General features: G+C 42.5%; 2 pseudogenes; both read right to left on the bottom strand.

Annotated features, from left to right (window-relative positions):
* Positions 1–3,587: 3,587 nt before the first annotated feature.
* On the bottom strand, positions 3,588–5,064 carry LOC116893139 (annotated as a pseudogene).
* A 10,705-nt stretch (positions 5,065–15,769) lies between these two features.
* Positions 15,770–16,719, bottom strand: LOC116893938 (annotated as a pseudogene).
* Between the last annotated feature and the right edge of the window lie 7,530 nt (positions 16,720–24,249).

The raw sequence follows: 24,249 nt of genomic DNA, 5'->3' as shown, positions 1-24,249 counted from the left end.
ATATGATCAATTGTGTGTCTGATCATATGTGTGCACATGTGCGACCTCTATGTATGGCTATGTGCATCTATGAGTCCGAAGGATGCAATCAGATGTCCTGGAGATAGAGTTGCAGGCTTTGTGAACAGCCTCGTGTGGCTACTAGGAATGGTATTTGACTCTTCTACAAGAGCAATATGTACTCCTTAAAAAAAGTCAATGTATTTTATGTGTATAGGTGCTGTGCCTGCATGTTTATGCTCATATGTGCCTGGTTCCCAAGGAGACCAGAAGAGTTCATCAGATCCCCTGAGACTGGAGTTATGGCCAGTCGTGAGTTGGGAATTGAACTTATGTCCATTGGAAAAGCAGCTAACACTCTTAACCACTGAGCCATCTTTCCTGGCCCTCAGTACTCGCTCTTAACTGCTGAGTCATCTCTCTGGCCTCTAGAGCTGCTTCTGATTCTGCCTGAGCTGAGCACTAAGAAGTGGGAGACGTTCGATATCAGTAGGCTAAACTAAGACGGACATATTGTGGCTTTGGGTCCTTTTCTGAGTTTTCACAGGCATTCCCATATAAATGAGATTCTTCTATTTGGTTTCTGTAAGTATCCATATTCCAGATATTCCCTGTTACTTGGATGACTTGGGTTTTGCACCATCCCCCTCCCTCAGCAACCCCTGCCACCACCCCCCCCCAAAACAAAGAAGAAGAAAGAAAAAGCTGAATAAAATTGCCAAGGAGAAAAGCACTGTTTGTTTACTTACTTTGGTGTGTTTTAAAGTAACCATTAACAAGTACCCCTTAAATATGTTTCTTGAGTGGTATTTGGTTTTACTGAATGATTTTTAATTTTAAAACCAAGACAGCATTGCTACATAATCTTGTCTAGTCTGGTCTCGAATGCACCAGACGGGCCTTGAACTCCTGCTACCTGAGCCTTCCAACGCTGTAGCACAGTCATGCACCACCACACTTGGATGTATTGGCTATTGACTTTTCTGTCAGCTTTCTCTTGGGGCACTCTCCCTGAGAGAAGGGAGAGCTCATAATACACCTATTTACTTTCTCAGTTAATGTTTTAGCTTGGTGTGGCTCAGAGGAAGAGTTCACCAAGGGCAATATATGGGCCCTCAGATGTAATTCACATACTATAAAGCTTACCTTTTAAAGAGGTGGCCATGACTACATTTATAAGTATACAACCACTGATTGTTGTGAAGCATTGTGCTCCGAGCAGACGAGGTTGAAGACAACCTTCCTTTGAGAGGTTGTGACTTGCAAGAGACCCCCGAGGTCAGGAAGAATGCTAACATTCTCTCATAGAAGGAGAGGCTAGAGAGGCTCACTGGACTCTTATCTCAGACTCTGGCCACTCCTTCCTGCAGATCCCGGTCGTTTGTATGTAATTCTGCCCTAATTTCCCTTGGTGTAGCCTCACAGCCTGTGCCCTGGTGATCTTGGGAGGTGCCTGGGCACACAGACTGTGAACAGTTAGTGAAAGGTGGAACTCCACTCTGAATCCATGGGCAAGTCATCCGTGCTACGATGACGCTTTGCAGCCGTGCGGGCCGCTTTAGGGCCACCCATGCTTCTGTGAGTAACCTCTCATCTGAGCCATGAAAGTAAATCCCATACTTTCATTGTTCCTCCAAGTTGGACTTTGGTGGAACTATACCAACACGCTCATGGTGGCTCATAGTCGGCTATAATGCAATTCTAGGGGATCTAAAGCTTCCCTAGGCACCAGGCATGTACATTGTGCACAGATGTGTATGCAGGTAAAACACTCATACATATAAAATAATTTAAAAAATGTATTTGCTTCAACGGAATTTTACTCTTTTCACATTTGTTTTTGGTCTCCTTCAGCTCATGTTATTTCATGTGCATTGGTTACTGCCTTCCAGTTTCTGCAGAAGAGCAGCTGGTATTCTGATGGGAAGCGCAGTCAGCACATTGGAGATGCAGGCCAGTTTGAGGAGTGACGCCCGCCATCTTAGGACCGTTCCGTCTCGCAGTCTGTAAACAATCTTATTTGTCTTCATCTTTACTTTCCATCGGAGTTTTGCTGTTTTTCAAGACAGGGTCTTTCTATGTAGCTCTGGCTGTCCTGGAACTCACTAGGTGGCCAGGCTCACCTCAAACTCACAGAGACTCCTTGCCTCTGCCTCCCAAGTGCTAGGAGTAAAGGTGGCTGGATCCATTAAACTTTTTCTTCAGTTATATGTGATTCCTTGAACATAAATTACACACTGGTAATATCTGACAGCACACTACCTCAGCTGTAACCCATGATACTGAAAGGAGGCATTAGATCCATGTTCAGCTAATGTTTTGGTAGGGCCCTGATAGCACATGACTTCTTCGCTGTGCTTGCTTCTTTATGAGTCTGGGGGGAGACTATTTAAAATAAATTGATACTTGAATTAAGATCTATGGAGTCAAAAAAGGAATGAGATTAAAATACACACATGCACACAATGGATAGAACTGGAGGATATAATGCTGCCTAAATAAGCCGCTCGGGTAAGTGCACGCACATGCTATGACATCCCTTGTATGTGGACTATGAAGAATCAGTAACATGGAACATACAAGTAGAGCAGTAGTTCTCAGATGCTGAGGAGGAAATAACGTTCTGCAAAGGCTTGTAACTGGGTACAGTATGAATGGCTGAGAGAATAAACGTGCCAGTCACTCCGATATGATCATTATACAAGGTACTCATGTGTACAAAGTTCATATCAAGCCCCATAAAATGTATAATCATATAAGAATGAAGAACTTCTAAAAGTCATCTTTTATTCAATCCTCTCTTTCAAAGAGAAGTCATTCAATCAAAAGAAAATGGAATGAAGATATTTGGGGGGGGAACCTCCTATTACAAATCTTAGTCTATAAAATTTCATTCAGCGATGACAAAGAGGCGTGTGTGTGTGTGTGTGTGTGTGTGATATAATAAAAATATGCTGTACTTTAACATCGGTAATAGATGTAAAATTCTTTACCAAAAGTGTCTTGGAAATGATGCATTTAAAGGCCAAATTTGACATAAATTATACCTCAATAAGGCTGTTTAAAAAATGAAAGAAAAAGTATATGAAAGAATTCTTAGGAAAATCATTGCCAGTAAATCTTCCTTGAAATAAGTTTTGACAGTATATATTCATGCAGTGGAAAAGTGATCTAGACAAGAAATGAGGTACCACCTAAGGAAACGAGCTAAGTACGAGTGGACAAATGTGGGTTACTTTTTCTAATTTATGTAAAATACTCTCATAAGGCAGCAGCGATTACAGTCTATTGTTTATAGCCTGTTTATACTTTTTCTGGGGGGTGGGGCTTCTAGGGCTTTTAGTTTTGCTTGTAAACCACTTGGGGGGGCCCTTAACGGTGGGCACCCTAGAGATCACACTGGAATTCTGAGGGCTCCAGACACTGGCTGGGAAGTCAGGTGACAGAAACAATGATTCAGACCAATCATGTGATTACAAAGCTGGGATCTCTAGCAGGGCTCCATGTGGTCAGGGAGGGGGACGTTTAAGGAAGCAGTGACATGGGAGGGACAAGCACTGGGCCGGCTTTGAGCTGCCTGGATGATATCATAGACAGAGGATCTGGTAGCTCCAGGGAGCTCCAGTCCATGTCTTACTTGGCAAAGGTTTGCTGGAGAACCTGCCAGCAAACTTGGCTTTGCCGCCCAGCTCTTCCTCGACTCTAAGGATCTGATTGTACTTGGCCAGGCACTCAGATCGGCAGGGGGCACCAGTCTTGATCAGCCCAGTGCAAAGCCACACCACCAGGTCAGTCATGAAAGCGTCCTTAGTCTCCCCAAATCAATGGGACACCATGACACCCTAGCCATTGGACTAGGCCAGCTTACACCCCTGCAAAGACTCAGTCACAGAGCCAATCTGGTTCACTTTGACAGGGGCAGTTGCAGGACTTCTCACCTGCAGCCTTGATTGTTGTGAGGTCATCCCCCACCACCTGGATGCCTGCACTAGCTGTGAACTTCTGTCAAGCATCCCAGTCATCCTGGTCAAAGGGGTCTTCAATGGACACCACTGGGTAGTCCTTGATGAAGGACTTGTACAGGTCAGCCAGCTGGTCTGGTGTGATGTACCAGCTGGAGTCATCCGGAGACTTGAAGTCCAGGTCATCCTTGCCAGCTCTGTAGAACTCGGAGGCAGCCACATCCATGCCAATGACAACCTGGTCAGTGTAGCCAGCCTTTGCCATTGCAGTATTGAGCAGCTCCAGGGCTTCTTTGTTCTCCAGGATGTTAGGTGCTAATCCGCCCTCACCACCCACATTGGTGGCGTCTTTCCTATACTTCTCCTTGATGACGTTCTTCAGGTTGTGGTAAGCTTCTGTTCCAATGCACAACATGACTTACCGGAAACAGGATGTCCCCACAGGCAGGATCATGAACTCTTGCATAGCTAGCTTGTTGCCAGCATGTGAACCGCCATTGATCACATTGAAAGCTGGGACCGGCAGGATGACTTCAGGATTGAAGGCCAAGTCAGCAATGTAAGGGTACAGGGGCACCACCCCCTTTTCCATGGCACCAGCTTTACAAACAGCCAGGGACACTACCAGGATGGCATTTGCACCAAATTTAGATTTATTCTTGGTGCCATCCATCTCGATCATCAGCTAGTCAATTTTCTCTTGCTTCACAACATTCAGTTTCTTGCTAACCAGAGCAGGTGCAATAGTGTTATTGATGTGCTTAACAGCCTTTGAGACATCCTTACCCAAGAAGCAGGTCTTATCATTGTCTCAGAGTTCTAGGGCTTCGTAGATGCAAGTGGAGGCACTGCTGGGCACCGCAGCTCGAAAGAGACCTTTTGTGGTGTAGAGATCCACCTCGACAGTGGGATTCCTACGGGGGTCAAAGATTTCTCTGGCATAGATCCTGAGAATAGAGATGGTGAACTTCTCGCAGTCGGATCGCTGCGAAGGAAGGAAAGAGAGTTCTGTAGACACCTAAGAGAGCGTTAAGGACGGACGTGAGCGTGACTCTGTATCCAAGCACCGCCTGTTGGTACTTGAAATAAGTGTCAAGAGCATCCAATAGGATGGGAGCGATTAGAAATGCTATCTTCATTAAATGGTAGTATCACACAAAGGAGGATGGTGCCACTTGGTGGATGTAGAATCTCTGAAAATATTTTGTAAAGATGTCAAAGAAAACAATAGATGGCTTTAAGGAATGAAATAAAAACAACTTATAAAAATAGATTACAGGGAAGTCAGGTCACAAGGATGCTTGGCAAGTAGATGTCTGTTTTTCAGTTTTTCTCTCCTCCTCTTCCTCCTCCTCCTCTTCCTCCTCCTCCTCCTTCTTCTCCTCCTCCTCTTCCTCTTCCTCTTCTTCCTCCTCCTTCTTTTATATATAAAACTTACAGTTTATTCTTAAGGGGGAAACCTGCTTATTCAGTTTCTTTTTTTTCCAATGTAATATTTTTTTTATTAATTCTTTGGAGATTTCACACCATACCCCACCCTCGTGACTTCCCCTCAAACAGAAGAAAGTTCAGTTTGTGTTATCTATATACTCATTGGAACATGGACCAACTCTCAGTGTCCTGCTCCTTAAATAGAGCTGAGTCCTTTCCTTCTCTCACTCCTGCTGGAAGCCATTTATTGTGGAGAGCAACACTTCAGTACCCTATCACAGTTTTTTTTTCTTTTTTTTCTTTTTTCTTTTTTTCGGAGCTGGGGACCGAACCCAGGGCCTTGTGTTTGCTAGGCAAGCGCTCTACCACTGAGCTAAATCCCCAACCCCCCTATCACAGTTTTTAAGAGTTCTCTTCTATTGTTTCCTGCTTAGGCTGTTGCTGTTTTGAGGAAGGGGGAGGTTGGGGTGGAGGTAAGGGTTGTCACAGAAGGCTTCCATGGCTCTCTTTATTAGCCGTGTATCTGTAGTCATCAATATCACTGACAAAGTAGCTTATTTGGTCTTCAGGGCCCATGGCACGTGGGTCATGGTCTTCCACATGGTTTCTGGTCTCTGCACAGACCAGGAACAGGTCCTGGTTGTAATAGGACCATAGGACCAAATAAGGCCCTCTATGCAGCTAGGATCACTGATTTCATGGCTTCAGGCTGCCACACAGACCTCCGACATCCACTCAGCCTTTGGTGGCAACAGGGACAATGGACATCATCACAGACCGGCACAGCAAGACCACTAACCCAGACATGGCCCTCTGCTGTAGCACCGACCCAGACATCACCATGGCCTTAGGTGGCAGCAGGCTACTCAGATGCATTTAGAATTGTTCAATCCTGAACAGACCTCAATGTCAGGTTGTCAGGAGTTCCCAACCTCCAACCAGCTGCCTAAAAGAAAATTTAGAACAATCTTCTTACAACCCTCGAAAGGCAGCCCTCAGTGCTTCAATTTGGTCCCTCGGGGACTCAGAGGAGAATTGGACAGAGACCCTTGGCCAGCCTCAGCCCTGGTCTCACCATTCTCATAGGTGCCTCTGGGACATAGCTGATATTACCTCCCCAGGCCTCAGCTGTGGCCTGCGGTACAGGGGACCAACCAAGCAGAAGGTGCCCAGGTGCCTCCTCACTCAGCACGGAGCTGTTGAGGATGCCAGCCACAGGAGTCTGGCCGTCTGGGGGCTGGATGGGTGTCGTGGAGGTTTGAGGTGTGAGGTGTAGTGACAGATCGTTACAGTTTTGTTTGTTTTTGTTGTTTTATTTTGTTTTTAACTCTTCAACTGAGGTTACAAGGATTTCTGGTTTCTGTTTCTTTCTTTCTTTCTTTTTTTAAAATGGGACTAATGGTTTCTCAAAGAATTTCTTTTGTAGTTACAGAGTATACTAAGAAAGACTGCATTTGTGTGTTTCGTTTGTTGGGTTTCTGTTTTACTTTGAAACTTTATAAAAGTGTACAGGCCATAGGTCAGTAGAACATCATAACTCTGATCACAAAATCATAGTCATGCTGGACTGCATTGTTTAAAGGGTCACGTGTCTTTTTGTTTTCTTGTTAGATTGTTAACATAGTAGGGAAGAAAATGAAATTCCATGTGGATGTTTTCTGAAGGTCAGTATTTGTTGTCCAGATTTTAGATTCTTGAATAAATGTTGCTTTTCTCTTGCACTTCCTATCAGGATACTCTTAGTTTTGTCCAGAGTTCCTTGACACCACTGGTTGCATCTGCAGAATTAGGGCCTCCACACTGCTTCTGAGATGCTCAACTTGCTTACCAGGCTCCACTCTTCTATTTTGCTGATGTTTCCTAACCTTTCTTGTTACTTTACACAGGTGTCCCGTTGTCTTTAGATTGTTGAAAATCGTCTTCGAGGCATCCCTGGACAGCCTCTGGAGCCCAAGGAAGGGAGCAGCTGTCCTCTGAGCAGGAAGGCTCCCCCACTCACTGGCACCCTCCTTTCACTGCATCCTGCCTCTGCCAGGTAAGCTGCACCCATGACGGGGATGACCTGAGTCTCCTGAACTCAGGAAGGGTGGAGGACACAGCACCATGAGGCTGGGAAATCCTCTCCACTGACCTTTAAAAATAAAGTCTTTCTAAATATTTTTAATCTGGGCATTATTACAAACACAGTTCTCATTGTTTCATTTTTTCAGACCATGCGTTACTGGTATATAGAAATATAATTGATACTTGTGTACTTAGCTAGTATCTAACAACCTCGGCAAATTAATTCATCCATTTTAGTGTTTTTTTTTTTTTTAAAAGAGTTGCTTGCGGTGTTCCACAAAAAAGATTATATTTTTAACAGAGCTAGTTTTATTTGTTCTTGTTAATCCACATCTCACTTATATGTGTGTTTCTTGCTTATTTGTCCTGACTATACTTCCAGGATAATGTTGTGTGTAAGCTGCAGAAACCAGGTATTTATCTTTGTTTGGCATTTAAAGGGATGTCTTAAAGTCTTTCAGTAAGTATGATATTCACTATAGTTTTTCTTATAGGTGCCCTTTATTAAATTCAGAGAATTTCCTTAAATTCCTAGTTATTGAGTGTTTTTTTATCAGAAATGCTGAAATGATCATAATTTCCTAACTTTCCTACATTGATAATTTATTGAATTGCTTCATCTTAGTATGTGAGATCAACCTTGTGTTCATGTAACAAATCCCACCTGTTCATGGAGTTTACTTCTCGTATGAACTGCTGTATTAAATGTTCAATGACATCCAGTTAAGATTCAGTTGAGAATGTCTGTGGCTCTGCTTATGACGAGTGTTGGTTTGGTGCTTTCACTCTTGTGATCCTCTCATCTAGTTTTGATATCAGGTTTAGTATCAGCTTCCTAGAACAAGTTAAGAAGTCTTTCTTCTCCTTGTATCTTTTCAAACATTTGGAAAGAACTTTAGAATTAATTACTAAAGCTGTGAAGACAAGAGATTCAACTTTTTGTCAATAGTTCCAATTGTCTAGAAATCACAGTGATCACAGTGTGTATACGAAAATGTTGTAAGCTATGGTGTCCAAGCCTAATCTTAGTATTCAGGAGCCTGGGGCACGGCACTTTAAGTTCAAAGTTTGCTTAGGCCACATTTGTCTCAAAAAACATATATAAAGGTAAAAAAATTATATCCAAAGTTCTTATGGGAAAAGACACTACATACTTAAGAGACACAAATCAAGTGAAGAGGCTGGGGAGATAGTTTTTTGAGGGTAAAAGTGCCCGGTATGTAAGTGTAAGAACCTGAGTTTTGATGCCCAGCACCCATAGAAGAAGTGGAGAATACCTGTGCATATCTGTGACCCCAGACAGTAGAAATGTTGGAGCTCGATAACTGTCTTAGTCAGGGTTTTACTGCTGTGAACAGACACCACGACCAAGGCAACTTTTATAAAGGACAACATTTAATTGGGGCTGCCTTACAGATTCAGAGGTTCAATCCATTATCATTAAGGTGGGAGCATGGCAGCATCCAGGTAGGCATGGTATAGGAGGAGCTAAGATTTCTACATCTTGTTTCGAAGGCAACCAGAAGACTGGCTTCCAGGGAGCTAGGATGAGGATCTTAAAACCCATGCTCACATCCTCCAACAAGGCCACATCTACTCCAGTGAGGCCACAACTTCTAATAGTGTCACTCTCTGGGCCAAGCATATTCAAACCATCACACAAACCTAGTTGAAAACAGTGAGCTTCATGTTCAGTGAGAGATGGATCTTGCCTCAAAGAGACAATAAGAGCAATAGAGGAAGATACCTGACATCATTCTCTAGCCATTCGACCCCCCCCCCACTTTCTCTCTCTCTCTCTCTCTCTCTCTCTCTCTCTCTCTCTCTCTCTCTCTCTCTTTCTCTCTCTCACACACACACACACACACACTCATAGACATATTTACATGAGAATGTAACTTTTATTCACCCGATATAGTTGTCATCTCAGAGATAAGTGATAAGCTCACCCTTTCTAGTTCTTTCTGAACTCTGGCTGGCTGGTTCAATTCAGCTGTTCTGGCTCAAACTCCTATCTGATTGATTTTATCTGGCTTCTCTCAGCTTCTCACTGAATTTTTCTGCTTGGCCTTAAACTGACTCTGGTAATCTGCTCTAATCTTCTGGCTCCTTCTTATTTTCTGGCTTCAACCGCTTCAACTTCACTTTACTATACTCACTGTCCTGACTGCCAACTGACTCACTCTTTCCCTGTGGTGGTCTTAAATAGCTTCTCTTTCCTGTGCTGCTTATGTGAGCATTGAGCGTATCCTGTCTCTGACTCATTCTATCAAATCTTTCTCTGATTCATTCCTTTGTCACTTTCAAACATGGTTTCTTTCTTCTACAAACCCACTTTACCTACATTGTTTGGATTAAAGGTATGTGCTAAGGGTGTGCCTGTATTCCAAACAGAAGGAGTAAAGCCGTGTCTATATTCTAGCTGGATCACACAGAGATAAAAGGTCTCTGGATGTGATTGCTTGCCAGACAGCCATGAAGAATATTTTTCCATCCTCTAAATTTACTGTAATTTGGTCTCATCTCCATTCAATCAAGTTTTTTTTTTTTCTGGATTAAGACTGACCCTTTACGGCCCAGATCTGTGTGACCTTAAATGGCCACAGGTAGCTATGAAAATCCTATAAGGAATGGATTATTACAGGACAATTTGTCTTATCTTGGTGGGCAGTTTATATCATTATGAATTGGTTGTGAGTTTATTGTGCAGACATTTTATGGAGTTTGAATTTACTGATATAAATCTGATTGTTAAATTACAAAAAAAATACTGATATCACTTTTCTGATTCAAATAAAATGTACTATTGAAAAATGCTAAATATGAAATATTAAATCAAAACAAAAAAGATTGGCCTTTAATCTTTAGATCTAACTCCCTTTAATGCATTTCTTCTTTATTTTTTAAAGTTTGTTCTTTCGAGATAATAGCTGATCTTGTGTTGCATGTTTGCCCTAGCTGGTCTTGTGTTGCATGTTTGCCCTAGCTTCTAATGGTTTTAACTCTATTCTTTTCTGGTCTCTATACTGCTGCAAATCTCATTTCAGCAGAGTGCTTACCTAGAATGCACAATACCCTGTGAGTTAGTTACTTTTTTATACTGCTATAATGAACACCATGAAGAAGGCAACTTATAGAAGGAAGGGTTTATTTGGGCTTATGATTCCAGAATTGTAAGAGTCAATCATGGCAGGAAGTGGCAAACATGGCAGCAGGCATTATGGCTGGAGTAGTAAGCTGAGAGCTGGCATCCTGAACATCAAGCAAGAAGCAGAGAGACAACTGGGAATGTGTCAGTCTTTAAACTCTCAAAGGCCATCTTCCCTCACACTTTTAACAACATTGCATTGTCGCCCCCCACCCCCAGAGTATAATTCTTGTATGAGCATTACCACCTGGGGACCAAGTATTCAAATGCCCCATACAAAGGGGACATTCTCATTCAAATCACCACACCCTGGGTTCTGTTCCATCAAGGACCATGCTTGTAAGTAACCTCCTGCATTCAGAAGGCTGAGATGAGCAAAGGATAACCACAAACCACATGTTTAAGGTCAGTCTGGGCTATGTAGCGAGTTCTAGGCTAGCCTATGCTACAGTGTGAGACCCTTTCTTAAATAATCAACCCACCCCCCCCCAAAAAAAAAGAAAAGAAGGAAGGAAGGGAAAAGATAGACAGATGGAACAAGGAAGGAAGAAGGGAAGGAAGGAAGAAGAGAGGAAGGGAGGGGGAAGGAAACTCAGTTGTGCTGTCCTAGTCTTGTTTCACAGTATCTATTAGAAGATGGCAGTATTTTGGTCCTCCAATTGCTTTCTTAACTCTGCATTCTCTTTCCCCCCATCTACTGATATTGTTTTACCCAATATCTGAGACCTTGCTTTGTTAAATTACTACAACTCAATTTTCCTTATGTAAAAAGCGTCTATGTGTACTTTCTTCAGTTCTTTAATATTGACTGTGCATAGTATTTTATAGACTCAAATGGGTTTATTTTAAATGCTCCAAAATTCCCTAAACTTGTATCACTGGGGCATAACATGGGGAGGAAAAAAAACGTTTAATACATTTTAAAATAAACATAAGTAAAATAAAAGTTTTCTTGTTTAAATCGTGAGGACAGTCTCAGAAGATTAGTTATCAGATATAGTTAGTTTCAAGGCTGACTGAGCAGCTTACCTCCATCATCCAGAACCCGGCCCTTCTCACAGTCCTCCTCTTTCATGCTTTAGATTGAAGAAGAATCAAGAACAAGAGCAACTGAGCCAAGATGCTGTAGTGTCTGCTGGCTCTGCATCAGTCTAACTAGAGGACCACATGCCCTGCTTCATGCAGGTACTTTAAGAAGATTCCAAAGAAACACAGCTTTGAGGGTAATGGTTGGTATTCCAGTACATGTAAAGGACAATACCCTCTGTCTCCCAGCTCCAGTGTGCTTCCTATGGTGATACAGCACAGTCCATGTAGCAGCTAGCTAGAGTTCTGTTGCCCCAAGAAGCAACACTGACTTCATTCAACTCAGTGATTATTTCCTCCCATTTCACTGGGATCCCAATGAACCAGTAATCTGATAAATAACTGAACTCTTCCTTGGGGATCAATAGCATTGACTTGTCCTAGCTGCTGCCAATAAAGCTGGCTTCACCATTGATAAAGGAAGTCGAGTTCGTACTGCAGCACCCATGACAGCAAGGAAGCAACCAGGAGGACCTTGTCCCTTTTCAGCCTTCAATTTTGAAGAAGGAAATATCTTCAGAATATTTCTTCTTACAGCTGTGTACTCCAGTGTTTATACATCAACTTTAGTGCGGTCGGAGCTGGATTTTAAATCACTGACAAAGAAAATCTGGGCTGGCATGTTTCTTTGATGATGGGAATTTCATTTGAGAGCCACTTCGCCTCACAAGGGGAATTCTACAGCATCTGGCAATGCCTTCGGTTATTAAACTTGTGAGCAGCTAAGGCATTTACTGGCATCTATTGGGATCATTTCCTAGTGCTCCAAAGGCAATGTGGCCCTACTGATGCCATTGTAGAGCTGACCTCTAGAACCATTAAAACGTGTGTATTGTTTTAGGTCACTAAGCTGTTAACCTGTGACAGAAGAAACAGAACACCCAGGCATGCACGAACACGGTGTCCGAGGAGTCAGAAGAGAACAAGTCACTGAAGAATGCTTACCCAACTTGAATAATGCAAGGATGTGAGGAACGGGAACCAGAGCCAGAGGTCAGACCTAGCCAGACACCACTATGACCCAAACACCTGCTCAGTTCCATTGACACTGACTCTCTGGTGCAACAGCATTAAATGGTGACACTGTCAGGAAATGTTGGGGCCATGGAGGCTGCACCACCAATGTACACGTGGGGACCAAAGCTTCAGAAAGGACCGGTTGAGTAAGTCAGTCCTTTTAGTCTTCCTTCCAGGTGTCCTATGTGAGGTCATAGTAACAAGGTGCCAAATGTGTCAAACAAATACAGTACCATCTCCATCTCATGCTTCCTAACTCACAGAGCAGGGGGAAATAAAGTTACATTATTATAAATCCTCCCATCTCAGATACATTATTATAAATCCTCCCATCTCAGATACTTTGTTGTAGAAGTGTGACTAGGCTAAGATCAGCTTGGAGAAATAGGAGATAGTACCAATTTTCATACTAAGATAGGAACCAGACTTTTAAAAATAGATGTACTTATTTTATGCATTTTGGTTTTTTGTCTGCATGTAAGTCTGTGCATACTGGAGTCCAGTCTGTGCCCATGGAGGCCAGATTTGGTACTGGATCCCTGAAACCAGAGTTATAAACATTTGTGAGCTGTCATATAGGTGCCAAGAATCGAACCCCCACCCTCTGCAAGAGTAGCCAGTGCTCTTAACTACTCAGCCATCTCTCCAGCCCCAGGAACCTATGCACGTTTGTCATGCATGTGTTACATTTGGATACGCACATTAGTCAGGGTTCATTGAAGGAAACAAAATGGACAGCCTGTGTGTGCAGGCTAACAGGATGGAAATGTGGGCAGGCTTTCTAAGGTGTATTGGTGATGCTAATTAATTCCGAAACTCCAATCTTCTCTTCAAGTCTGCAGGTGAACGGAAAAGATCCTTCACCATTCTGAAGGGCAACTTGCCTCACTAAAAGTTACTGAGGTAAATAATGGTCACAAATGGGCGCTGCTGCTCATTTAAGTTGTCACACCGTTATGGCAAACACCTAGCTCATTATAATAGCTGAATTAATTATAAACAAACTTTAGGATATATTTATCAACCCATCTTGCTGGTGTTTAGGGCACGCTCCTTGACTTACAGTCTGTTGAGTCCTGAAGGGAACAGAACTGCTTTCTTCTCTCCGGGCGAGGTTGGAGGGGCCATCAGATATTTTCCAATTACACACTTTAGGTGGAAGTTATGTGTGTATTTGTTTTCTAAGGAGGAGCCTGGTTTTCACGGCATTCTCAGGAGAGTCCAGAAGGGTTTGAGATAGACCTGAAAAGGTCAAGGAGCTACTGTAGATCGGAGATGCTCAAGCTTCCTTGTGCTGCCACCCTTTAATACAGTTCCTGGATGTTGAGGTGACCGCCAACCAGGAGGTTATTTTTTATTGTTACTTCATAACTCTAATTTTGCCACTGCTATGAATTGTAATATAAATATCTGTGTTTTCTGATGGTTTAACATCACTCCCGTGAGAAGGTCATTTGACTCCCCAAAGGGGGCCTTGACCCACACAGGCCAAGACCCATCAGTTCTCAAACTGATGCTACAGATGGACCTATAAATGGAGGCAGCCCTATTTGATATTGAAGATCAGGTTACCACGTCCTCCCATAAGAGCACTCTTATGTTCTACTTCAAGAGCTATTCAACACACACACACACACACACACACACACACACACACACACACACACACACACACAGGCACAGTTCTCACCAATTGTAAATAATATTCTCAACAGATTTTATTTTATATCTTAACCTAATATTGATTAATGGAATTTAGTCAATAAAACTGCGCTGTGGTTTATTTTACAATGAGATTTTTTTCCCCCAGAGGCAACTAATTGAGACTGAGCAAGTGTCATGGTTTTAACTTCTGAGTTAATTGGAATAGAGTGAGTTTAAGAAAAAGAACCAACATTTCAGTCCCTGTACTTTGTGTGTTTGTGTGCGTGTGGCGGGGGGAGGGGGTGGGTATTCAGTTGATTCATGGCAGTGACCAGCATTGAGATGCTTTCCAGCTTTCTAGAAATTAGAAAACAAACCACACAGAGCACATGAGTAGCCAGGTAAGTGTGTCTTAGGATAAAGAGCTGTGCAGTTTTAATTTTTTAATGTGTGTGTGTGTACTCACATGGCATTGCCCATGTGTGGGTCAGAGGGCAGTTTGTGGGAGTCACTTCTCTCTTTCCACTATGTGGATCCTGGTGCTCAGATTCATGTCATCATCAGCCTAACAGCAAGTGCCTTTACCCTCTGAGTCATCGCAGTCACAACAGCTGTGCTGTTCCAGTGACTGGATTAATTAAAGGCCCATAGGAAACGATTTTAAAAACGATTCAGACTCTAAGGGGAATTCAGACGGGAATTTCTAGGACAATGGAACTATTCTGCATGGTAGAACTATGCTACTAAAGACATGTGACTTAGACATTTGTCAAAATTCAGATGTGTACACTATCAGAAATGGTGAACCTTTCTGCATGCAGGTTTTAAGGAAACAAGCTAGAATGCCCAGGGATCCCAGGATGCACCTCAGATAGCAACACATGAATCCATGTGGGATGGGGAAGGAGACATCTCAGTAACTCTGGAGAGACATTTTAATTGATCCTTTTTGGAAGACACTAAAAAAGAACACCATTATGGACACCATTCTTCACATGGGGTGGCAAATCTGAACTTGGGGCCATGTTTCTGTCAGAGTGAGAAGTTCTAGACGCATTGCTGGGGAATGGTAGAGTAACCCCGTGGGGAACATTGGAGCCATGCATACACATGCACACATGTATTTGCTACCTCTTTGCACTGACTGAACAGGTCCATCAAAGTGTGTTCAGCACGCAAACCTCACTCACTGAATACATTTCTGCAATGAGAAGCCACAGGAACTGGCTCACAAGCTCTCTCAATGACCAACTTTAGAATACCTCTAGTGCCAGAATATTTAAGGATAATATTGCTTTAAATAAAGTAATAAATATACATTGTATAAAATGTTGGTTACACAAAGGATGAAATGAATATGTAGGTATTGCTTTTGTTTGTTTGTTTGTTTGTTTTTCCTCTCGGTACTTTAATGCTATGAACAGCAGACTGTGGCAGAGGCAACTACAAGAAGTACATCCATGGTTCCTGCATGGCACCCTGTATTACAGCAAGCCCAGCTTATATTCCACCGTCAAGCATGGCTCGCCCATCAGTTCACTCTGTGATGGATCATTAAGAATATCCTCAAAGGCAAATGCCAGCAGCAAACCACTGAATTGAGAACAGGACCCCCATTGAAGGAATCAGAGAAAGGACTGGAAGAGCTTGAAGGGGCTTGAGACCCCATATGAACAACAATGACAAGCAACCAGAGCTTCCAGGGACTAAGCCAGTACCCTAAGACTATGCATGGACTGACCCTGGGCTCCAACCTTATAGGTAGCAATGAATAGCCTAGAAAGAGCACCAGTGGAAGGGGAAGCCCTTGGTCCTGCCAAGACTGAACCCCCAGTGAACGTGATTGCTGGAGGCAGGGTGGTAATGGGGGAGGATAGGGAGGGGAACACCCATAAAGAAGGGGGAGGGGAGTTAGGGGGATGTTGGCTCAGAAACCGGGAAAGGGAATAACATTCAAAATGTAAATAAGAAATACTCAAGTTAATAAAAAAAATAAAGAAAAAGAAAAAAAAAAGAATATCCTCAAAACCAATGGTCTCATCATTGCCCCTCAAAATATCCAGTGAGAGGTTTGAGCTTGGAAAAAACGGAAGACGCTGAAGCTGCCACACTGCCTTGAACTCCATCTGTAACTTCAGGGGAGCAAACACACCCTGGATGTTCCTCAGGGTGGAAAAGTTCATCTTGTCCTGGTTGAGCTGGAATTTTTTTTTCTGATAATTCAAGAGGGTGACTGGGCAAAAGTTCATTTTTCACACAAGAAAACCCTTTCTGGAGAAGAGCAAAACTCTCGAAAGACCCACTGGCTGAGAGCTCTGTAACTGTAATACTGTCCTTCAACTGCCACCCAAGGCCTCTGGCTTTCATCTTGGAAACAGCTCTGCGAAATCCTCTGAACTCACTATGGTCTGGCAGCCAAGCCTAAATAGATATCGTTAAGGCCTACGTAATTGTAACCCGTGTAGCCTGCTATTTTGTGTTGTTACTAATGTTACAAGGGAATTTTCTCATATATTGTTACTGCTGATGCTAAGAAACTTTTTCATGCCCAAGTTGACTGCATATTCTGTTACATTCTCTGCTCATGGAAACCAATCACAGAAGAAGTCAGTTAGAAATGCTTTCTATAGCTAGCCAAAATAAGCTTGGACCCGAACTGACCACCCAGCTTGCTGTTCTGTGTCTGAGCTTTTATGCTATTTTTATAAGCTGCCCCTGGGATGGACCCCAAAAGGTATGGAAGGAAATGGACCAGGAATTCCTTACAGAACATATAAAGTCATATTTGTAGATAATCCCTGCTCTAGGAAATAGAGCTTACTTTCTTTCCTCTCTGAGCCTGGGCTGGGCTTAGCAACTTGCTTGCAAATAACAGATTATGGGGAAGAAAAAATGATGTCAATGTCACAGTGGAAAAGCCAGGCAAGCACCACCTTAACCAGGAGGTAAGGTCAACACCATCATGGCCAAGTCATATGGACAGTGTGTGTGCTCTAACAGCTGCAATGGACAAAAATGCACTCAGCCTTCGTGATTGCCCAAAAAGCTCATAGCAATTGTATAATTATGAGAAAAATACTGGAAAGAGACAAACTGAGATGTAGTCTACCTATGACTGACTAAGACAGCCCAAACTCTCAAAATCATAAAAGCAAGCTTAGAAACTGTCAAAGTTGGGAGAAGATTATGAAAACATAGTGATTTAAATACATGGGATCCTACACTAGCTTCTTGGTCAGAGAAAGGCTGTTACTGGGAAAACAGACTAATCTAGATAATGCTCTCAATTAGTTGCATTGAACTAATATTATTTTCTTATGATTTGTGCATTCACAACGCATGTAGAGGCTGGAGTATGACCTCAGATGTCATCCTAGGTGCAGTGACCTAGAGCTTGCTAAGTAGGCTAGGCTGGCTAGGTTGTAACCCCAGAGATAAGCTGTTCCACCCCACCAGCCCCGGGATTACAAGCTTGTGACATCTGGCACCTTTTATGTGGGTTCCTGTGACCAAATCTAAGTCCTCAGCTGAGTTTCTTTCCTATCCCTAATTTCTTTGTTTTGACAACTGTCAGTTGTCACAATGGTAATTGTGTAACATGTTAATTTATAGGATAGTGGGTCAAAAGTATAGAACAAGTTACTACATTTGCAACTTTACTGTTGGTCTAAACTTATTACAAAAGTAATTTTAAAAACTTAAACATGTTCAGAAATGCAATTTCAGGCAGTGTCGTGTAAGAAAAATATTTTTCTATGGGTCATGGGTACCTCCATAAGCCTCCCTATCAAGTAACTGAAAAATGCCTGTAGTCTAATTTTCCCCCTCAGAAGTAATTCCTAGCTTACCCAGCAACCTTTGGAATTCAGCTTTTAAGGTATGGTTTTGGGATTAGAAAGTCCTTGAGGGGGTCTCATGAGTTACTCTCTAATTGTAAATCAAATCAGCTGGTTTTTGGACCAATTGTAGCAATCTCAAATTTAGAGATTTTGCATCTTTCAGTGAGAACTGGATTATCCTAGGGCCCAAAGTCAACCCTCTAGGCCAAGGCCCAAATGAAGTCTGCATCTCCTAGCCCCATTCCTTTACCTGTCTTCTCCATTGTTGCTCTAGTCCATTGGTCTTCTTGGCCACCAGCTCTTCCACAAGGGCCTCCAGCAACACCGTGCTCACTGGAGACAGCGAAGCCGACTTCTGATATCTTGGCACCATATTACGTTTTAAAAATAATTTTTACCTATTTTCACCCTTTTAAAAGGACACCCCCTTTGATGTTTTCATTAAGTAAAAGCCATGGCACATTCTCAAGATCATAAGCACAGCACTGACTCCAGAAGCTCAGCTTGACCAGTTCGTCAACACATTGACAGAAGTCTCCATCCTATATGACTAATTGCTCTTCAAGCTCCATTTGTTTGCCTGACCTTTCCCTTATCAGTTGGTAGTTTAAAGCCTGGTGGAACCCGAATTGCTACTTTTCATATGTGAAACAAGAAGTATGTATTGTGTTTATATTTCAACTCTTGGGTCCTTCCGTTATCTAACTTTATTTTTATTTTGACTTTCTGTTGAGCTTCAATTTCCTTTGGCCAACATGACTCTAACCTGGTGGTCGATTTCTTTCAGTAACTAACAATTGTCATTGGGAAGTTTACCACACAAAAGTACAAGTCCTCTGCTGACAGTTACAGTGTACAGTCAGAATCAGGGTTAAGGCTGATAAATGTATCCTCTGTTCCCTTCAAAGCCTTTTGGTGGTTACTGTAGTAACTATATATAGCAACCATAGCGACTTTCACTTTAAAGAGATGGACTGCCAGAGAAATAGGATGTTCATTCACAAAGACAAGCTTACACTAATGGATATCTGATCTTTTTCTATTTCTCTTCTGGGACTAGGTAGAGAATGGAGAGTTTCTTCCTTTTATACTGTACCTCTCCTCAGAATGCTCTCTGGAAGCTGCTATCTCTGTCGGGGCCTCAATTCAGTTTCCCAAACCATTTTGGTCGTTTTCTGGTTTTGCTCAAGATAAGAGAGGTGAAGGAGAAACTAAGCCAGAGAGGCTGGAGATATGATATGGCTCAGCCATTAAGAACATTGATGCTTTTGCCAAAGAGTTGGGTGCGGTTTCCAGTATCTCCACAGCAGCCCCCACACATCTCTAACTGTTGTTCCCGGTCATCTGATCCTTCTTCTGGCTTCTGCAGGCACTAGGCATGCACATGCTGCATGTGTGCGTGCGTGCGTGCATGTGTGTGTGCATGTGTGTGTGTGTGTGTGTGTGTGTGAGTGTGTGTATAGGTAAACACTCAAGTGCATTCAAGAATTTTTTTTTAAAAAATTAAAGAAAGCCCAATGGGAAAGCAAAGGACCATAGTGCTGATGTCGCAGCACAGTGCCCTTTATTACACCCACTTCGTGCCTCTTAACCTCTGCATTAAAGCTATGGTCCAAAAGGATGGCTGAAGCTAGGGATTAGCTCGGTTGGTACAGTGCTTTCCTGTCTTGCTTGAGACCCTAGTTGTATCCTCAGCAACTCCGGAAACTAGGCGTTATGTTGCATACCTATAATCCTAGCACTTGGGAGAGATTACCGAAGGACAAAGATCGAGTTCATGGTCATCCACATCTACATAGTGAGTTTGACACATGAAAGGTAACAATAATAAAAGAGAAAAAGAAAGAATGAATAAATAAAAGGAAGGGAGGGGAGAGAAGAAAAGGGGGGAAATCAGATACAGGCATTTTTCAGTTACCCCATAATGAGGCTCAGGGAAGTACCCATGATTCACCTTTCCTTTCAGTTGAGATTATAAGAAAAAAAAAAAAGACAAGGGAAGAAAATTCGCTCTAAGATTTCTGACCTAAATCCAGCAATTCCAGGCTATCGCCTTTCCTCTGTGGCCCTTTCTGCTATGTTCTTCGTCTCACTCACTTCATGTCCTGTGGTCCAGCCTCTGGCCACACTCCATTGCTCCATGCTCATCCTGTTTTCTCTTGCACTAATGCTGTGGCTTGATTCTGGCTGAGTCACACTGTCATTAGGAAAGAAACAAAATGGTACTTGCAAGAGAATGGCAATAAGGAGAGACATGTTTTAATCCCTCAAGCTATAACTCTGTCGTTTATCTTGATAACACTGAGATAGGCATGCACTGCTTTCTCTTGACGAATCTTTTCTGTTTTTGTTTTCTTAGACAGGGTCTCACTGTACAGACCAGGATGGCCTTGAATTCACAGAGATCTGTGTGCCTCTGCCTCCCCAAGTACTGGGACTGATGGCATGAGATACCATGCTTGGATTTGATTTATGTTTTATTTGTAAATTATCTACAAGCTTCTTAATCATTTTATCTCTTTAATTTATTCCAGAGAGAAGATGTTTAATAGGCAAAGTTCAAGGAGAAGATAAGCCTAAATATTTAAATTTTGGAGTTGGCAGAATTTATTTGAGATATGTATTGAATGGTATTGCCAGTGCTATAATTTAATTCTTGTCTCTTTCTTTTCTCTATGCTCACTTCCCACAGTTGTACTGCGTATTGAACCCAGGACTTCTGTTTGCTAGGCAAACATTCTATCACTGAACTACAGCCCCATCATTCCTATATTTTGAATACTGAACACCTGTCAAAGGTCTATGTGTTAAGAGACTTGATCCAGGGCAAGCAGAATAGCTCTGTGGATAAAATTATGTGACTGTGAAATACTGAAATACTGACAACTTTAATTTGATCCTTGGAACCTACAGTAGAATAGATCCAACTCCTAGAAGTTGTCCTTTGACTTACACATGTGCCTATAGCATGCATGAGTTCAAACACACACACACACACACACACACACACACACACACACACACACACACACACACACACACACTTGTTCTCTAGCCTGTAGTGATTCTGGGAGGTGGGATACCTGGTAAGAGTTGAGGCTTAGTAGAAGGAAGGACACTGGGGACATCGACTTGAAAGGGGATATTGGGACAATGGATCTTCCGCTTGCCTTTTGTTTTCCTGTCATCACGATGTGGAACACGTGGCCTCCTCGTCCATCTATCCAAACCATTATGTACCGCCTCACCACAAAGTGATCATGAACTGAAACTTCCACAGTCATGAGCTAAAATAAGCCCTTTCTCACTTAAATAACTTTTATGTGTGATACTGGAGAACAAACTCAGGGCCTCACATACGCTGAGCAAGTGTACAACTGACCTATAGCCCGGGCTACCTTTTTAAAAAGTTAACATTTTAGGTATTTTGTATAACTACTGTCAATTAAAGCTCAATTTCATTTCTACTTAAAGATAATTTTTTTTAATAAAAATCGAGAAATCAGAAACTTCCACAGCTTTCTTGCCATCCATGGAGGACCTGCAGTAACAGAATCTTTCCGTAGCAGAGCTTGGAGATATAGAAGTTCAATGGCTGAACTCTGTCAGTGCACGTCTTCAGTTTTGCAGCAGCCTGCCAAGTTGCTCTGCAGAGTAGCATTGAGTGCCTTTGCAAAAAGCGGCATGCTACCGGGCAGACAGTTTATGAAAGAGTTCCTGTTTCGTCACCCTTCCTGAACCACTGTGTTACTTGTCTTTGCTGGGGACTTCTCCCCTCAGAGCCAGGTCCTTACTTTAACTGGTAGATGAGAAACCCTAACACACCTCACAGTACAGAGCTTTGATCCCTTTCACCAATTGACCAATAATTAGGTATGTGTTTAACTGCTTTTATTTTCTGAACCCTAGTCGATGGTTAACCACACAAAGTTCAAACACTGTCACTGAGACCCTATTTAGCTCTGATCTACTAGTACAGAACCTTAGATATAATAGAAGGAAACCTGAAGTAAATATTTGCTGGGTGTTCAGAAGGAAGTCGGCAATGTGTGGTTATACCACCCAGCAGAAATACAACCTAGTGTGCTTCTTAGTTCCTTCTCCCTCTCCCTCTCCCTCTCCCTCTCCCTCCCTGTCTCTCTCCCCTCTCCTCCCCCTCCCTGTCTCTCTCCTCTTCCTTCCACATTTAACCAGATCGCATTAGTTCTCACTGTTTTATCTTTAACACTGCTGGCCTCTTGGCACTCCCATTACCGCCGTTACCAAGTCAATCATGGGACCATCTAAATCTCTGCCTTGGTCTCCCACCTCCTACTCCACGTCTTTTCTTTCAGCCCAACATCCACGAGGCCACTAACGTTATCTTTCTGGAGCTTAAGTAAGTCCTTTCTACTTAAAACATAGCAATAGTGTGTGACCCACACACGTGGTTTTTCAGCTGATTTTTTCCAAATCCACCTCTTAATCTCACCAACATTCCTGTCCTGTCTCACCCTGAGGGGACCAGCTATTCATCAACTTAAACATTCTGGCTACTCCTTCCATTTTATGCCACAGTCTCCTGCCTAGAAAACACTCTTCTGACCACAGTATCCCTCCCCAGCCCTGAGAGTCAGGTCAAATGCTAGTCCTTCCCTGAAACCTTCCTTGAACCCCTTACACTGCTCCTCCTCCATGCTCCCACTGGGTTTCCTACGGACTCTTCCTATGGTTGTAGTTTACTGTATTTGTCTCCTGCCACTGACCAAGCTGTTCAACAGAGATACAAAGCAAGCCATTTGCAATTTCAAATTTTCTAATGGCTACGTTAAAAAAAAAAAAAAGGACGAAAATAATTTAACATTTAATTAACTCAATACTGTGAATTGAATATAAAGCTAATATAACTTTTAATGTGATATTTCACTTTAATTTTTTTGTAAGACTTCCTCCCGTCTATATTTAAAGAAATACAGAATTATCTGAACCAGCCTTAGGGGAAGTGCTTAGTAACACTCATATGTGAGCGCTAGTGTGAGCTTCAGGAGAAATCAATCATATCTTGATTACGTTAGTATTTCCCAGGTGCTGGCATTGCAACATATCTGAGTTCTGGTTAAATGACTGTATAAACAATGATTTAAAAAAAAAAAAAAAGCCCAGGCAGTTAGCATTGATTGATGACTACTATGGGAAAAGCACTGTGATGAGAGGAATAGAAATGTTTACTCCTTTCCCTCTCGGCATGTGATTGGCTGATATTCAATGGTTACTAAATAGCTGTTAGGGAATCGTGCAAAGCAAGTCACTTAGATTCCCATAGTACCAATTTGTTTATTTGTGAAATGGGGCAGAGGATGGGCAAAGTAACTTTAAGACCAGTTTGGAGACAGTATGGCTGTAAGTAAATGTAGTTCCCTTAAAGCAGCCACCAGGACATGGGTGAAGAAGGAACCTCGGGAGCGGGTGCCATGTGGTCTTGGGGAATTTGGTTAAAATGCTCTATATTCTGGGTCCTTGTCAGTAAATGGAATTAGTAAAACCTACCTCATTGTAAGGCTTAAAAAATAGCACCTACTAACTACCTGACACACAAAAAGGACAACAGACATTATCATTGGTGTTTAGGAGGTGTTTTAACCCCATTATTTCCTCTATAACAATACACAGACACCTTAGACTGCCAGGTGCCAGAAATTACTGGTCAGCGATGTAAGATTCTACATTCCACAGTACCCCTATGAGGAGGAGACATTAAAACCTTCCTCGTTTTAGTTTCAGGAAGCCGAGGCAGTGGGTAAACAACTTTTTTGCTCCAGATCCCACAGGCAGTAGGAAGGAGAGACACTGTTGTATACAGGAGTCAAATATTCACACCAGGACCCATTCTCAGAATGCCTCATTTCCTCATGCCGGCCACTGCCAGTTCCATTATCCTCTGGAACCGATCTGCACACTGAACGCAGATTACAAGTGCGTCAAATGCGTTTTATTTCCTCAAACAGCAGCCATACCTTTGTCTGGCTTTTGTACACTATTTTTTTTTTATCCACATAGGTGTGGTTGACATCTTGAAGTT

Source organism: Rattus rattus, chromosome 2 (genome assembly GCF_011064425.1).
Source record: "Rattus rattus isolate New Zealand chromosome 2, Rrattus_CSIRO_v1, whole genome shotgun sequence".
NCBI lineage: Eukaryota > Metazoa > Chordata > Mammalia > Rodentia > Muridae > Rattus > Rattus rattus.
This window is presented reverse-complemented; position numbering and strand designations above follow the sequence as displayed.